Raw genomic sequence first — 15529 nt, 5'->3', positions numbered from 1 at the left:
ACTTCAGCACCACAATTATTGCACAAGCAGAATCATCAGAAACAATTTCATTGGGATTTTGGATGGGTAGACCTCTTGTGATTACAGAGAGCAAAGCTACTTGAGCAGTAACAAAACAGATTTTGGACTGTTCCTCTGGATGGTGTGTCAATAATACTGGCTTACATCTTGAATTGAACTTTTCTTCCCAGGAGCTCTTAACAAAATTTTCCATGTCAATCCCATTGCATTGACACCCCTGGCCTCTCCATACAGGCAACACAGGCCTACTATGATACAACAAGCACCACAGAGACAAACAGTTTTTGAGGTGTGCAGTTCACGCATTCTAAAAAACCTCAGAGAACAGTCTTGACTCAGCATTGGCTCATTCCTGGCTTCCTTACCTGCTGTCTGATGCCTCAACAAGGACTCACTACTTCCTCTTATGCAGGCCCTTTATCACAGTTCCTTCTCTGAATCTGTAAAACACGAGACGCATGCCTCTGAACTGCTTTCACTGGCACATAACCATCTACATTTGATGGATGATACTTTTCAGTGGATAATGTCCACCTGGCATCTTTCAGATGTACGTAATTCTCAGCCCTGCCAAACTTCCATATCATTTGCCCATGCGGATGCCTACCAATGCAATCTCTTGCCCATCTAAAAATATGTTTATTAGCACTCAATCTTTTACTCTATGCAGCACGCTCGAGCCCAGACCCAGATGCAGTTCCATTTTTGTTGTTCATATGTTTTTCTTTAAAGTATCCCCATGTCCCCAGGATATGCTCAATAACTGTATAGTAGGAAGCATCCCTTGCAATAGAAAGGGAGTCCAGGCCTCTAGACATTTTCCCACTCCTGCCTGCCAAGGACTGGCACCAGAAGAGTGCTGCTTCCTCCTTTCCCACTCTGCTTCTGTCGGTTGTACCACAGTTCTTTACAACACACATACGCTGGTCCGGACTTGTTCCGTTTTGCAGCTCCTATTCCAGCAATGCTCCCTGCACAGATACTACTTTCTTACCCCCCATATCACCTACTTCTCCATCACCCAGAAAAGACTACACCCTTCGTGGATCTGGCTTGGCCTGCTGTTTCTGTGCCTGCTCTGTTCCCCGCACAGGTCTTCCCACGGGGAATGAGAGCTCCTAAGTGTCCTGATAGCCAAAGAAGTGGCACTACCACCCTCCCCAACGTGGACAGCCCCTTCGCTGTGGCCGAGGCTGTGGCCATACCACGCTCCCGAGTATGACCCCCACCTGCAGCCCGCCTCATCTGGCTGCCTCCCCCGTCCCACGATGCGACCCACCCGGACCCGCTGTCGTGGGGAAACCAGACTCCTCCTCCCGGCCCCGGGACACACGCGGGGGCAGGGAGAGCCCCCAGCTCGCAGAATGACGGCCCAAAACGCGCCCGGGAAGACCAGGTAGGCCGGGGGCGCGGGGGGCCCTACCGGGCCCAGGCTCCGTCCCCAGCGGTCGCGTTCCTCGCTCCCCACCCCCGGGGCCCCACCCCGGCTCTGACCCGGTCGGGCTCGGCTCCGCCCGGGGTCGCAGTGACTTTGCGGACGGTTCTGCCCAGGTTCGGTCCCGCCTCGGTCCCGCCCCAAACTTTGCCCCCGCTCGGCTCGGCCCCGCGCTCGCGCTTCAGGCCGCCATTTTGCCGCGGGGCACGCCGGGTAATCCGGCGGAATCCCCACGCCGCAGCGCAGATGCGTCATCGGGCAGCGGGGGCGGGGCCAGGAGCGGCGCGGGGCGGGCGGGGCGGGCGGCGCGAGCCGCGCGGCGCGAGCCGCGTCTCTCCCGTCACCGCGGCAACGCGAGGGGCGGGGCGGGCGGTGGCGGGAGAGGGGCGAGGGGACGAAACTAGCGGGACCGTGCGGGGGTTGGGGGTCAGGACGAGCTAAACCGAGTGTCAGAGTCGAGGGGGACATGGGGACAGTGCCTTTCACCTCAGGAGGGGACGAAGCGAGGGGTATTTCTCGGCCGGCGCTGCCAGCAGGTTCAACCTGCCGCCGCCCCGACCGGGCCCGCTTACTTTCTCCGGCCCAGTGTGGTCTGGGGCCGTGGTAGCAAGGGGCGTAGAGCAGCTTCGGGCAGGTCCGCGTTTGTCTGGGAAAGCTTTGCCAGGGTTTCTGGGCTTCTTCTCCAACAAGCTCCATGGAAAGGTCATCTCCCGTGATCCCCAGTTCCTGTGAGGCCTTGGCACAGCTCTGCCAGGGGCGATGCTTGGGGAAGTGGTCGTGCCACGAAGCTATGTGTGGACCTTCATATTCAATAAATGTCCCTGATGAGACAAGCTGGCTCAAAAAGTACCATCGAGGGCATGACACAGGGACAGACCAACAAAGCAGGAACCACATGCCCTCGGGTAAGACACTGACAGGGTTGAGATGTCTTTAAATGTACTGAAGGACATGGGATGGGCCGTGGCTGCATGGCTTTGGCAGAGATCTCCCACCTGGCTGAGGAAGGGAGCAGAACCTGCCTCTGCTGCTGCCCCTGCATTTGACTCTGGAGGTTCCAGCAGAGCAACTAGGCTGCAGCCCTTGGTTACCTTGCAGGCTACTTCCAAGGTTACACACTGATAGACGCAGGATACACGCTGATAGAAAAAAGGTTGTATAAGCTGGTCATAGCAATTAGAGCCTCTGGGTGTGCTCAGGACCCAAAAGTGGGCTCACAGTAACTGCAGGTGATCTGCCCTCTTCAGGTCTTTGCCAGCCAGGACAATTCACTGAGAACCAGTACCTAGGATCAGCTCCTTCCCCTTGTTACGTGCCTTGGTTTCTGAGAAACATCCTGACAGTGTGCAGCATATCACAGCCTGTACTAGGAAAGTATAATCCCACCTGTGAGGAGAAGGAAGGATAACAGTAGAAAAATCCATCTAAAACCCCTAATGCCTATTTCTTAGAGGAAGTGACTACAGCACGTACCAGCCAATGGTGGACAAGAGCTAGTCACATTTAGACATAATTTGGTAATGTGCTTTGGTCCTTATTTGCAAAATCTTTCATTCTGTTGTTCTAGCCTTGGGACTTCAAGAAGGCAATACATTTTAATTTTAGGCCAAATTTACTCATTTATTCCACTCAGAGCTCAAACAGGTATTTTGTCTGTCATGCCTGGTGTCACAGACTTACCCACCCTCTGCTCTCCTTTCCAATTATCATTTCTTTCACAAACATCTCCTGAATTGATTGTTCACCTGATCAATGAATAATGGAGCCTAGTCCAGAGAAAACCTGCAAGAAAATCTTGATAATATTTGGAAGATGTTCCTCAATATACTACTTCTACAAAGCCTTCAGCTTTGCATTCAGGTAGTACCAGGCTAACAGCACCGCACACTTGACTGAAATGGTCACCTCTCTTACACAATAAAAGACAGATGCTCAGCAGGAGCCCACTTTCATGACCTTGGCAATACTGCACAAAGCCGCCTGCCATGCACCCTTCATGTGCCATCTGCACCATGCCATGCGTCAGCCAGGGATATTTCAAGAAGGCCTTCGGTACTTGTGCCCCCATAAATTCTCCAAATCCTCCCTGTGCCGGAGTCAGATAACAAGCAGAAGGACAATGGCTCCAAGAATCCAGGCTGCCCATCTGCTCTGCACTTCCAGATTCTTGCTTCCACAGCGCCAGCTGATGAAATTTTCATAGCTGATGAGGTTTCTCATTTCCACTGGGCCTTGCTGTCTTGCAGCCTTCACAGTTGTGGTCTGTTCAGGTTTCCATGGGTGCACACTGTTGGCAGCAATGATTAGAGTCCTTTGCTTGCTTTTGATGACTTATTAGAGCGGGATCATCAAGCTTATTGCAAATCTATGTGAAATAAGCCCCACAGAAAGGACACAGTTTGGTTTTCAAGTGGTCTTGCTATTTACTGCTTTCCATTAAACTCAAGTCTCCTCAAAATCAGATCCTAAGTCAGACAACTAAAGGGGGACAGGACCTGAACTCAAGGTGTCTGAGTGCAAATTGCCTACTCTAAGCACCAAACCCCATTCTTCCCTCAGATTCCAAAGGCCTTGATTTCCAGTCCCTCTCCACACACATCCACCCTGCCTTTTCCTGTATCTGATATGCTTGTGAATTGGATTCACCAGTGTCCTGAGCCCAGAGATATGACATGAGGCAGAAGCATGATGTTAGGTTACATTATATTCATTTATATAATACTGTTAATACCAAAGTGCTGCTCCCTGCTAGAGCCAGTTGCTCACTAAAGCCTCTAAAGTTCAATTAACAAGCACCAGGTAATTTAACACTTGACTCCCAATAATCCTTTTATTTTAAGGGGCCTCTGGTGGACGTAAAGCCCTCAGCAAACAGTCCTGGAAGTACATTTGAGATTCTCTCAAATACCAGCTGAATTTATGACCCTTAGTCAACAGTAGGGAGGAATCTCTTCAAAATACTTTCCAGCTGGCAGCACTTTATATAGACCCCTGGGATTGTGTAAAAGGAACCCCTGGAGGGGTGGGTACCACCCTGTGGAGGGTCAAATCCCTCTAAGTGCCTATGGTCTTGGCTAGTGAAGAAGTACACTCCGGAAGTAATGTCTCTCCACCAGAAGAAGGCAGAGCAGGGTTAGTCCTTTCAAATTCCCCACCAACCTAAGTCAAGCAGGGAAGATAGTGTGTGCCAGACCATCCTTTGGTGTCTGACTTGGAGGCTGTCACCTGCCTAAGAGTTGCATGAATTCCCATTTCTTCTATCTTGGAAGCTGCAGTCCTGAAGGAACTCTTCTTAGAAAGCACTCCCCTCTTCCACCACTTCTCTGACTCCAGCTGCACAGAGGATTCCCCAGTAGATGTCAACTGGGAAACTCTCAGAGACAGGTTTCATGGGTGGGCTGAGCCCACCAAAACACACAAAAAAAGATGTGTATTTTGAGCAGAGCTGGGATATGCCAGTACAAGAGGAGTGCGGCACCCAAAACTAACATCATCTCAGAAACAATAAGATCAGTGAAGCACAACCAGCCTGGGACAGCCAAACAAGTCTGTGGATGTAGAATTGGACAGCCAAACACATCCTGCCAGTATGCCTGAAGCATGCATCTACCAGAAAAAAAAGAAAAACAACAGAAAAACCCCAACCACACGAAACCACCAGTAAAACAGTTGCTAACAACATCCATGTGTATAATTCAGTCTATCCCACTACATAAGAGTGAGGGCTGGGGCTCAATTTTAACACGAAGAAGCAACCCTCAAAAAACTCCTGGCCTGTATCAGGAACAGTGTGGCCAGCAGGAGCAGGGAGGTCATTCTGCCCCTGTACTCAGCACTGGTTAGGCCACACCTTGAGTCCTGTGTCCAGTTCTGGGCCCCTCAGTTCAAGAGAGATGTTGAGTTGCTGGAATGTGTCCAGAGAAGGGCAACAAAGCTGGGGAGGGTTTGGAGCACAAGCCCTATGAGGAGAGGCTGAGGGAGCTGGGGTTGCTCAGCCTGGAGAAGAGGAGGCTCAGGGGAGAGCTTATTGCTCTCTACAACTACCTGAAGGGAGGTTGTAGCCAGGTGGGGCCTGGTCTCTTGTCCCAGCAACTGTGAGAGACTAAAAGTTTGTCTCTTCTGATGTGACTCAACAAAGATAAAATCACTTGCTGCTTGCCCAGACAATAGCTGATATGTGTTGGGCAGAGCCACTGGAATGACTCTTGGAAGGTGCAAAGATAACATCATGATAACTGGACTGCAGCTGGCCTACAACAATGGGCCAAGGACCCAGCCATCAAGCCTTCAGGACAAGATCATTTTCCAGCCATCACATACCCCAGGAAGGGAGGATGGTGAGACAATGGATTCACCACCTGTTTCCTGATGTGTAAGGAGTGTGTAGGCAGGTAGATGGAGAAGGAGGAGGCAGAGGGCCCCCCCTCCATCCAGACCCCTGCCCAAACACACAGGAATACACAGAAAGATTTCCTGGGGAATGATACCTGGATACTTGCCTAAGGATGATTTTCCTGGCCCCTGATTTCCTGAGGGACAATACTTGGACACATACCTAAGGACTAAAAACTGTATAAAAGACTTGAGCCACTACTGGCTGAGCTGAAGAAAAACGCAGAAGAAAACTGGAGAACCGAAAGCACAGATGAAGGAAAACACAGGACAATGCTGCTGAGAAAGAAAGCACGAGAGATGGAAAAGCCTGGGACAATGCTGCTCCAGAGAAAAGAGGCCATGGGGCCTGGAAGAAGCAGACTGAACCCTCTCTCCGTGTCCTAAGTTCCGCCTGCTGCAACTCATGGAGCTGAAGAGGCTGCCCAGAGGACCACATCTCTTCTCCAGCCAAAGCCTCAGCACCCTTTCTCTACAGACCCAACATCTCCTGCAGCACCTTTCCTCCACAGACTCGAACTGTCTTGAGGGGGTGAGGGGTGTGGTAATATAATTCCTTTCCTCTTCTCTCTCTCCCTCTCTATTTTCTCCCTCTCCCCTTCTTATTTCCACTTTATTTATGTAATTAAATAGCCTGCCTGTTGATATTTTGGCCTTGTTTAGAATAAACCTTTATTTAGAATAAACCAAACCAGGTTGGAAGAGACCTTCAAGATCATCGCGTCCAAACCATCAACCAACCCAACCCACCCAAACAGCTAACCCATGGCACCAAGTACCCCATGCAGTCTCCTCCTGAACACCTCCAATGACAGCGACTCCACCACCTCCCTGGGCAGCCCATTCCAATGGGCAATCACTCTCTCTGTATAGAACTTCTTCCTAATATCCAACCTGAACCTCCCCTGGCGCAGCCTGAGACTGTGGCCTCTTGTTCTGGTACTGGCTGCCTGGGAGAAGAGACCATCATCCGCCTGTCTACAACCTCCCTTCAGGTAGTGCCTCTCATTTCACAACATGGGAATATTCAAAAGAACTGAGTCTCTTTCCCTCTCCAGACTGAGACAGCAACCAGCACCAGAACAAGAGGACACAGTCTCAAGCTGTGCCAGGGGAGGTTTAGGCTGGAGGTTAGGAAGAAGTTCTTCACAGAAAGAGTGATTGGCCATTGGAATGTGCTGCCCAGGGAGCTGGTGGAGTCACCGTCACTGAAGGTGTTTAGGAAGAGACTGGATGGGCTGCTTGGTGCCATGGTTTAGTTGATTAGATGGTGTTGGATGATAGGTTGGACTTGATGATCTCAAAGGTCTTTTCCAACCTGGTTCATTCTATTCTATTCTATTCTATTCTATTCTATTCTATTCTATTCTATTCTATTCTATTCTATTCTATTCTATTCTATTCTATTCCAGTGCCATCCCTCTCATCTCTCTGCTTACCACTGGCTTCACATCATACTTGCTCAGTGAAATGATCCTGGCTCTTGCACTGAGCCTTTCATAGGTGCCTGCAACTCTTACTCTGTGTTTTCCCAGGGCTCTGAAGCTAACAGGGCCATGACCTTATAGAAGGTATTCTGCCAGAAAAAGCCAGTTCCCAGATGGGCCCCACACCACAGTTACCAGTGCTCCCTGGGATGAGCTCCCTGAGTGAGGAACTGTCCCAGCACTGCAGTTTCTCCTCCCAGCAGTCTTGCCCAAGCCCCACCAGTGAGCTGTGCAAAGACTTTGCCCCAAGGGGTGCTTAATCTAACATAGGTGCAGCTGTGCTACAGAGACTGAAAGGCAGTTGCCCTCCCATGCCATCAGTTTAGACTGGTGAACAAGTGAACAGAAACCTCACATGTGCCTGATAGGCAGGATGGCTGCTCCAGGGCAAGGCAAAAACCCCATGGGTAGAAAAGTTGGAGTCATGGTGTCAGCCTCAGACCAAGACTCAAGGGGTTTTGCCTCCCTTCCCTTTTGTCAAAACTTGCTTAGCTTGTCATGCTAATAAAGTGTTCAAAATGAACAGAGTTAAAAGTACATGGAGAGGAAGACAGAGGACCTCTCACCAGAGTGCACAAGGAGGGGGCAAGAGGGATCTTGAATGTCTTTTCCAACCTGGTTTCATAGTTTCATAGTTTCATAGTTTCATTCAGGGTTGGAAGGGACCACAAGGATCATCTAGTTCCAACCCCCCTGCCATGGGCAGGGACACCCCACACTAGATCAGGCTGCACAGAGCCTCATCCAGCCTGCTCTTAAACACCCCCAGGGACGGGGCCTCGACCACCTCCCTGGACAACCCATTCCAGGGTTTCACCACTCTCATGGTGAAGAACCTCCTCCTCACATCCAGCCTGAATCTCCCCACCTCCAGCTTCATTCCATTCCCCCTAGTCCTATCACTACCTGATATCCTGAGAAGTCCTTCCCCAGCCTTCCTGTAGGCCCCCTTCAGATACTGGAAGGCGACAATTAGGTCTCCTCGGAGCCTTCTCTTCTGCAGACTGAACAGCCCCAACTCCTTCAGTCTGCCCTCATAGGAGAGGTGCTCCAGCCCTCTGATCATCCTCGTGGCCCTTCTCTGGACACGTTCCAGCACCTCCACATCCCTCTTGTAATAGGGGCTCCAGAACTGGACACAGTACTCCAGGTGGGGTCTCACCAAGGCTGAGTAGAGGGGGAGGATCACCTCCCTCGACCTGCTAGCCACACTTCTCCTGATGCAGCCCAGGATCTGATTGGCTTTGCGGGCTGCAAGTGCACACTGAGAGCTCATGTTGAGCTTTTTGTCGACCAGCACCCCCAAGTCTCTCTCTTCAGGGCTACTTTCCAGCCAGTCACTGCCCAGCCTGTATTTGTGCCTGGGATTGCCTCGACCCAGATGCAGGACCCTGCACTTGCTCTTATTGAACTTCATGAGGTTGGCCTGTGCCCACCTCTCCAGCCTGTCAAGGTCCCTCTGGATGGCCTCCCTTCCCTCCAGCGTGTCTGCTGCACCACACAGCTTGGTGTCATCAGCAAACTTGCTGAGGGTGCACTCAATGCCACTGTCCATGTCCCCCACAAAGATGTTGAATAAGACAGGTCCCAGGACTGATCCCTGAGGGACTCCACTTGTCACTGGCCTCCACTGGGACATGGAGCCATTGACAGCCACTCTTTGGGTGCGGCCATCAAGCCAGTTCCTTATTCATCTAGTGGTCCACCCATCAAACCCATGTGTCACCAGTTTGGAGACCAGGATGTGGTGCGGGACAGTGTCGGAGGCTTTGCTCAGGTCCAGGTAAACGACATCAGTTGCTCGCCCCTCATCTATTAATTTTGTCACCTGCTCATAGAAGGCCACCAGGTTGGTCAGGCAGGATTTGCCCTTGGCAAAGCCATGCTGACTGTTCCCAATCACCTCTTCACTATTCTTTTGAGCGAGTAGTGACTCCAGGAGGATCTGTTCCATGATCTTTCCAGGCACAGAGGTGAGACTGACTGGCCTGTAGTTCCCTGGTTCCTCCTTCTTGCCCTTTTTGAAGATGGGGGCAATGTTTCCCCTTTTCCAGTCTGTGGGGACTTCACCAGACTGCCAGGACTTTTGAAATATAATAGAGAGGGGTTTAGCAACCTCATCTGCCAGTTCTCTCAGTACCCGTGGGTGTAACCCGTCGGGTCCCATGGACTTGAACACTTTCAGGTTCTTCAGATGATCACGAACCTGATCTGCACTTACAATGGGCAGTTCTTCCTCCCCGTCCCTGGCTTTGACTTCCATGGTTAATTCTGTATTCTGTATTCACTGGCTCTCCCCAGTGTGCACAGGTAGAGAGGGCTTCATCTGGGTGTGAGGCAAGGCACTCACCCCACAGAAAGGAGTACTGTGCACGCTGGGATGCCAGGGTGCACAAACAGGGGGGAAGGAGCTGATCCCCCAAGCCCTAGGCCAGAGGAGGGACTCGTGGCCTCCTTCAGGTAGAGGCACGTGGCTGTGTGTTGTCTCCTGAGGAACCCTCCTGCATGCCAAGTACTCGTCTCCAGCTCACAGAGGCTTTTATATATATATATATCTGCAGCATTGCTCTCTCTGTGCAGCTCTCATTGTTTATAGGGACGGGCCCAGGCAAGCTGAGGAGGAATTACCTTTCCCTAGGACACGCTTGGTGCTTGGCTAAGCACTGCTTCTCTGCTTCACGGGAGCTGCTGAAGGCCAAGGAGCCAGTCAGTCTGCAATTAACCTCCCCCCTACCCCCCAAACGCTCGTCCACATCCCCTGGAGCTCCTAATTATGGACTCCTCTCCTCTGCACCCAGAGTTCAAGCCTCCTAAGCACAGGCCATAGTTTTGTAAAATGACCTTGAAATTCACTGTACCATGCTCTCCTGCTAGGTTTCTTTGCAAACAGCAAGAGTTGCCAACCTCTGCAAATACCTAGGAGCAAGCTCAGAGGCGAGCACCAAGGAAGCCTCAAGAGCACCTATTAAATGCTTGGGTGCTCCTGGAGAAATTAAGAGGTTTCATTGCTATAGCTACCAGTTGGAAAGAGAATGGCTGGAGGTGGGCTTTGAGGCACCTGTGAGTGTGTGCCAGAAAAGGGAAAGTCTGGCAGACATCTCCTTCCCCCTGAAGTCTGTGCCCTTGGGAGAGCACTGACATTAGCTGTCACACACACGTGCAGAGGGGAGCCAGAAATCACAGGACAAAACATGATCCTACACCTTGTCAATAATGAACTCCTGGGGTTTTTTTAAGGGGAATGACTCCATTTTTCAAGCTGTTGGGGTGCTTTTCTGTAGCCACCCTCCATATATAATTCTTTCTCTCCTTCAAGTCTAACTCCTTTTGTCTCTAATTTGGTTGGGTTTTGTTTGTTTGTATGTTTTGCCTAGTAGCTCTATTCTGTCTTCGATTAGAAGTACTGAAGTCAGACTCAGGGAATGTGTATCCCAAGAATAATGTGTGACTTAAGCTTACTTTTCCACATCCTCACAGCAGGTTTGCCAGCTGCCAGGTACTCAGCTCAAGTCCATGACAAAGGCACAAGTGCTCTCCTACACTCAGAAGATCTGTTTTAGTTGAGCAGATGGGCAGACAGTCATATTTTATCTAGTCCCAAGAGAGCAGCTTCCTGCAGGCCAGTGCAAGGTACAGATACCCCTCAGAAAACAGAAGATCTGATGATGAGGGACTCTCTGCCGTTGGCTCCAAGCAGAGGAGAGGTGAGCTGGCAAACAGAGGTTGGACAGAGGCTGACATTGACCCTTGTCTCTGAACACCTAGGAATCACCTCTCCAGGACATCTCATGGACTCCATTTGGAGCATCTATACAGTCCATCTCTCCTTGGCCTTGGTGATGGGAAACGTATACTGGGCCACCCCTATGCCCAGAGGATATGTGTCCTCACACATATAATCATGATGGAGTAGGGAAAGGTACAAGCACTTCTCTACACAAATTTATTGAAGAACCTGCCCTCTTTGAAGGCTGCTCTTTACTCCATGGCCTGGAGCTCATCTTCAGTGCCCTGGAGCGAAATGATTTGCAGTTCTTAGGAGTTCATTCCTATTTATTCTTGCCATCTGTATAAATGTCTAGTACTTTTTAAAATTAATGTCTTATTACCCAGTGGCAATGAGTTCCTTGGATCATCAGCATTTAGGATAAAGGCAATCCTTGTCATTCATTCTGACTGCACTTGTTTCTGATTTTGTGGTATGTCCTGGCAGACTGCAAAGGATGCAAATTAAAGAGGCTCTTGCCAAGCCTAAGCAGTGTCATAAGGCAATGTGACACTGGGCTTGGGTAGCATTTATGAAGGCTTTGGAAAAACACAAATCCTGGGGTAACCCAGGATGGCTGCCCCTAATGCAGTACTGAAATGGAGGAGGCTGAATCTCAAGGCAGCTCCCATACACTGAGGCATCCCTCACAGAGCCATCAGGCTTAAGGGAATTGGGTACTTCCTTCCCCAATGCCACTTCTGGTGTCCTCAGCCACCAGAAGTAGGGCTTTTGAAGGCTGTACTGCACTTTTGCTACCAAGGAGTGAAACTTAGTGAAGGATACCACAAGATGGATTCACCAAGAGCACAGCTTGACCTTTTTACTGTCATTGCCTGGGCCTGCCACCAGTCCCACTGCTGAGTTGTTGTCTGTCAATGTAGCCACGCACGAGAGTGGCAGCTCACCGAGATGGTTCAAACTGGGAGGGAAGAGCCACCTTTGACCTCCACCCTCTCCTTGCTTCTTTTTAGCCTTCCCCCTCTACTTCCCTGCTGCAGGCACAAACACCTACTGCCCATGGAAGCTATTTCTAAGCAATCTCGAGCATCTGGGGAATGAGACTCTGAACAAATATTGGAGCGTGTGTGTGCAGTAAGCACGCACACACACACACACACAGAGCCCCTGTGCTGCAGCAGAGTCAAATATAGACTTTAGGGAAGAGGGAACAATGGCTGGAGTTGGGTTACATGGCTGCAGGGCCAGTGAGCTGCTGATGTTTGTTGTGGGCTAGAGTGGAATGGGAAAAGCAAGGGGGGTGGGATGGGGGAGAACACTTGTTTTATCCAAGAGACCCCAGGCTGGTGCCATGTGTAAGGCAGAGAAGTTGACCTGTAGCAAGAGCTGCAGAAGAGGATGATTGTTTGTACTGGCAGCTCACAGTTGTTTGCAGTCTTTCTCCAGCTGGTTGGTGCCACTTCTCTGTCTCCTTCGAGGGACTAGAGTGGGCAGGAAGGGGTGACTTTCTCCAGGCTACTGCACAAGGAAGAGTTTTTTTCCTTGCTCCAGGGAAGCTCCTCAGTGGAAAAGAAGCAACCTGTTCCCTCAGCCCAGCATCTGCTCCTCACCCCTGATGTCCAGCTGCCTCCAAAGTGCAGGTTGCAGATTCTGGAAGAAAAGGAAGCAGCTCCAGCTGATTTTGACAGGTAATTCCTCCCTCAGGCTGAGAGTGGTGATGGTGCATTGGAAGGAAGGCAGGGGAGGCATGCATCAGAGAAGGAGTCTGTGACAGCAGGTCATTCCTGTTCCTACACCAAGTGCTTGCTTTGTAAGATTTCCTTCACTGGAGGGAAAAGCAGTGGAGAGACTTACGGCTAGGAAAAAACCCTTCCTAATTCTGACCCAGCAGCTGTTCCAACTGAGACGCCTCTAGGGATGGCATGGCAGGGATCAGAGTCCAGTAGATCAAGGTCTAAGCCAAGCTCAGGAATTCCCTTCTCAGCACCCATTTATTGGGTCTGCAAATAGAGCTGCTTTGCTTGAAGCCTGGGTCTCTGGACTGTGCCCATGAATGGGACAGGAACCCTTTGGTGCTGAGGAAGGAGCACATCCAAGGTCCATGGTGTTTAGGTTTCACCTCTGGTCCCTTTGCCCTGCTTTCTATCCACCTTTATTACTCACACACCCCTGCCTACTTCTGTCCGTGATACTCACATGTAAAGCTAAAGCTCAAACTCCAAACACTCTTTCCTTGAATATGCCCTATTTTCACTCTGAATTCCCATCCTGGTTTCTGTTCTCCATTCCCCTGCCGCCAGCAACCAACTTTACCTCCTCATCCTAGACAGCCCTCACTCCGTGCCACAGCTCTCACCTCTGAGAGGAGTGACACAGGGAGAGCCACTTGTCCTGCCCTGCTGACTGCAACCTAATCCCATCTCCCTCTCTCACAGCGCTTATGTTGTGGACACAGATACTAGAGGATTATCAACATGCAGAGGGATCCTTTCACAAGTGCCCTCCTACCTGCCCATACAAATACAGCCACAGCATGCAGAGGGTTTGTTTTAGGTGCATTTAATCAAGTGAGAGTTATGAGCACAGTTGTGCAATGACGTTGCAGTGTAGCATGGTCAGAACCAGGGCAGATCCCATCATAGGAGTGTGAGAGCAGGTGAGGATGTTGTGTAAGGTAATGTTGTATTTTGGACTGTTTATATGGGCAATAGAATTTCAAGGATGAGGTGAGGGTGAAGCTGAGTAGCCTACAGTCCACATTTGAGGTACCAGCAGTAAAAAATTGACAACCAGCCATGACTGGTAGAGCAAAGAGTGCAAGACAGGGTGTTGCAGGAGCCAGAGGAGAAAGGAGGATCCTCTCAGGTTCTAGAGCAGCAGTGACTGAAGGAGACAGTGTCTGGTTTTCAACTGGGTACCAGGAGCTATACTTTGCTTTCAGCCTCCCCCTCTCTCTTTTGCTGTAAGCTCCAGATATGGTGTGAAGCAGGACTCAGAAGCAGGCTGAGCTTGGCATGAAGGTCTGGGGATGAGAATAGAGAACAACAGGGAGTTTTTCAGAACAGAGCTGCTGTTCACCTGCCCCATAAATACCTGAGAAGCAGATGGAGCAGTCTGAGAAGCAGTTGGTTTGGACTTCTGCGACTCTCAGGGACCTTGGAGCAGTTAGGTGGGATGATGGAAACAGGAAGAGGTTAGGAAGGAAAGGAGTAGCGCTCCTAGATAACAAGAGAGTGGGTAAGAGGCAAGGAGTCATCTTCTGCAGTGGTGGGCAGGATGAGAGGCTCCCATGGTATTGCTCAGTAGGGTTGTGTTGCCCAGACCAGTCAAAGATGGAGCAAGCAGGGGTCCACAGTCAGAGCTGGCAGAAAACTGGGCTTTCTGTCAAAGCTGTCAGGCTGATATCTGCCCCAGGATGCTGGTGCCCAGGCATTGTCTGGTGAGATGAGATGGGATATGGAGGCATCCATGTAAATGCCAGCAGGATATGGTTAGTCTTCCTTCCTAGTGGAAAACAAGATTCATGGGATGAAGTATAGAAGTGGGCTAGCTGAAGTGAATTTATAATGTAATGAACGCTTGCTAGAACCTTTGAAGGTCATCTTGTCAAGTAGCAGAATGGCCATGCAAGGTGAGAAGGCAACTGGGCAGTTGCTCCTTCTGATGTGACACCCCAGCCCTTCTCACAGGGTTGCTTTATTGTTCACCAAAGCGCTGGTATCCACGGCTTGTGAGCAGCAGCAAGACAAGTGCCAGGGACCACAGCTTCACTGGGTGGCTTCTTTCTCGTGGCGTGACCACTCTCCATTACAACTCTGCTTGAAGGATGGGGCTTCTTAATTCTGCTGTTTGCTAGTGGAGGTGTGTTAGTGTCCCTGAAGCCGGCAGGGAGGGGCTGCAGGAGGTGTTTTCGCTTATTTCAGATAATCTGAGTGAAATGAGGGCTTGGGTCACCCCGCACCTATTTCTGAGAGGGGAAACATGCTGCGAGGCCGCAGTGCCCCGTGGGAGGCACTGCCCAAGTGGGTATGTGTGCAACCGCGGTAGGGGCGAGCACTACAACCCCCCGAACCCAGGCGGGGTCTCCCCAGCACAGCGGCGCCCCAAGGGTCACCTTCGTCTCAGGTCACCCTCCATCCTCTGTGGGCCGCTCTTGGGGGACGAGACTGATGACCCCTCTCAGATGCAGTCCTACCCCCCACCCCTTGCCTTCCCGGGGGGGTTGCAGGGCAGGACGGCCGGCTGGAGACGGGCCGGGTTCCCCCCGCCCCCGGCGGCAGGAGCAGGGCAGGGGTGAGCGGGCAGGGCGGGCCGGGGGCTGCCTGTGGTTTGGGGCGGCGGGAGGCGGGATGTCCCGGGGAGGGAGCGGGGATGTGCAGGCACACGCAGCCGCTGGCAGGCGGCCGGGGCTGCACGGCGGCGGCGGGCGGAGCGGCGCGGCACACGCGGCGGCAGCTCCCTCCGCAG

The 15529-nt window shown here is 51.3% G+C and overlaps 1 protein-coding gene across 5 annotated transcripts in view; it reads right to left on the bottom strand.

Moving 5' to 3' along the window:
• TJAP1 (tight junction associated protein 1) overlaps window positions 1–1664 on the bottom strand; it is a 41796-nt gene extending 40132 nt beyond the window's left edge. For 4 of the 5 annotated variants that reach the window (XM_068156868.1, XM_068156857.1, XM_068156897.1 and 1 more), the window contains exons 1-2: window positions 1516–1664; window positions 387–461 (exon numbers count right to left, since the gene is read on the bottom strand). The gene's annotated coding sequence lies outside the window, so the exon portion shown is untranslated. The remainder of the gene's footprint in view (window positions 1–386; window positions 462–1515) is intronic. The other variant, XM_068156878.1, reaches the window with a different exon arrangement.
• Window positions 1665–15529: the final 13865 nt, after the last annotated feature.

Source organism: Melanerpes formicivorus, unplaced genomic scaffold, assembly GCF_026170545.1.
Source record: "Melanerpes formicivorus ecotype bairdi unplaced genomic scaffold, bMelFor1.0.p_v2 SCAF_2, whole genome shotgun sequence".
In the NCBI taxonomy this organism is placed as follows: domain Eukaryota; kingdom Metazoa; phylum Chordata; class Aves; order Piciformes; family Picidae; genus Melanerpes; species Melanerpes formicivorus.
This window is presented reverse-complemented; position numbering and strand designations above follow the sequence as displayed.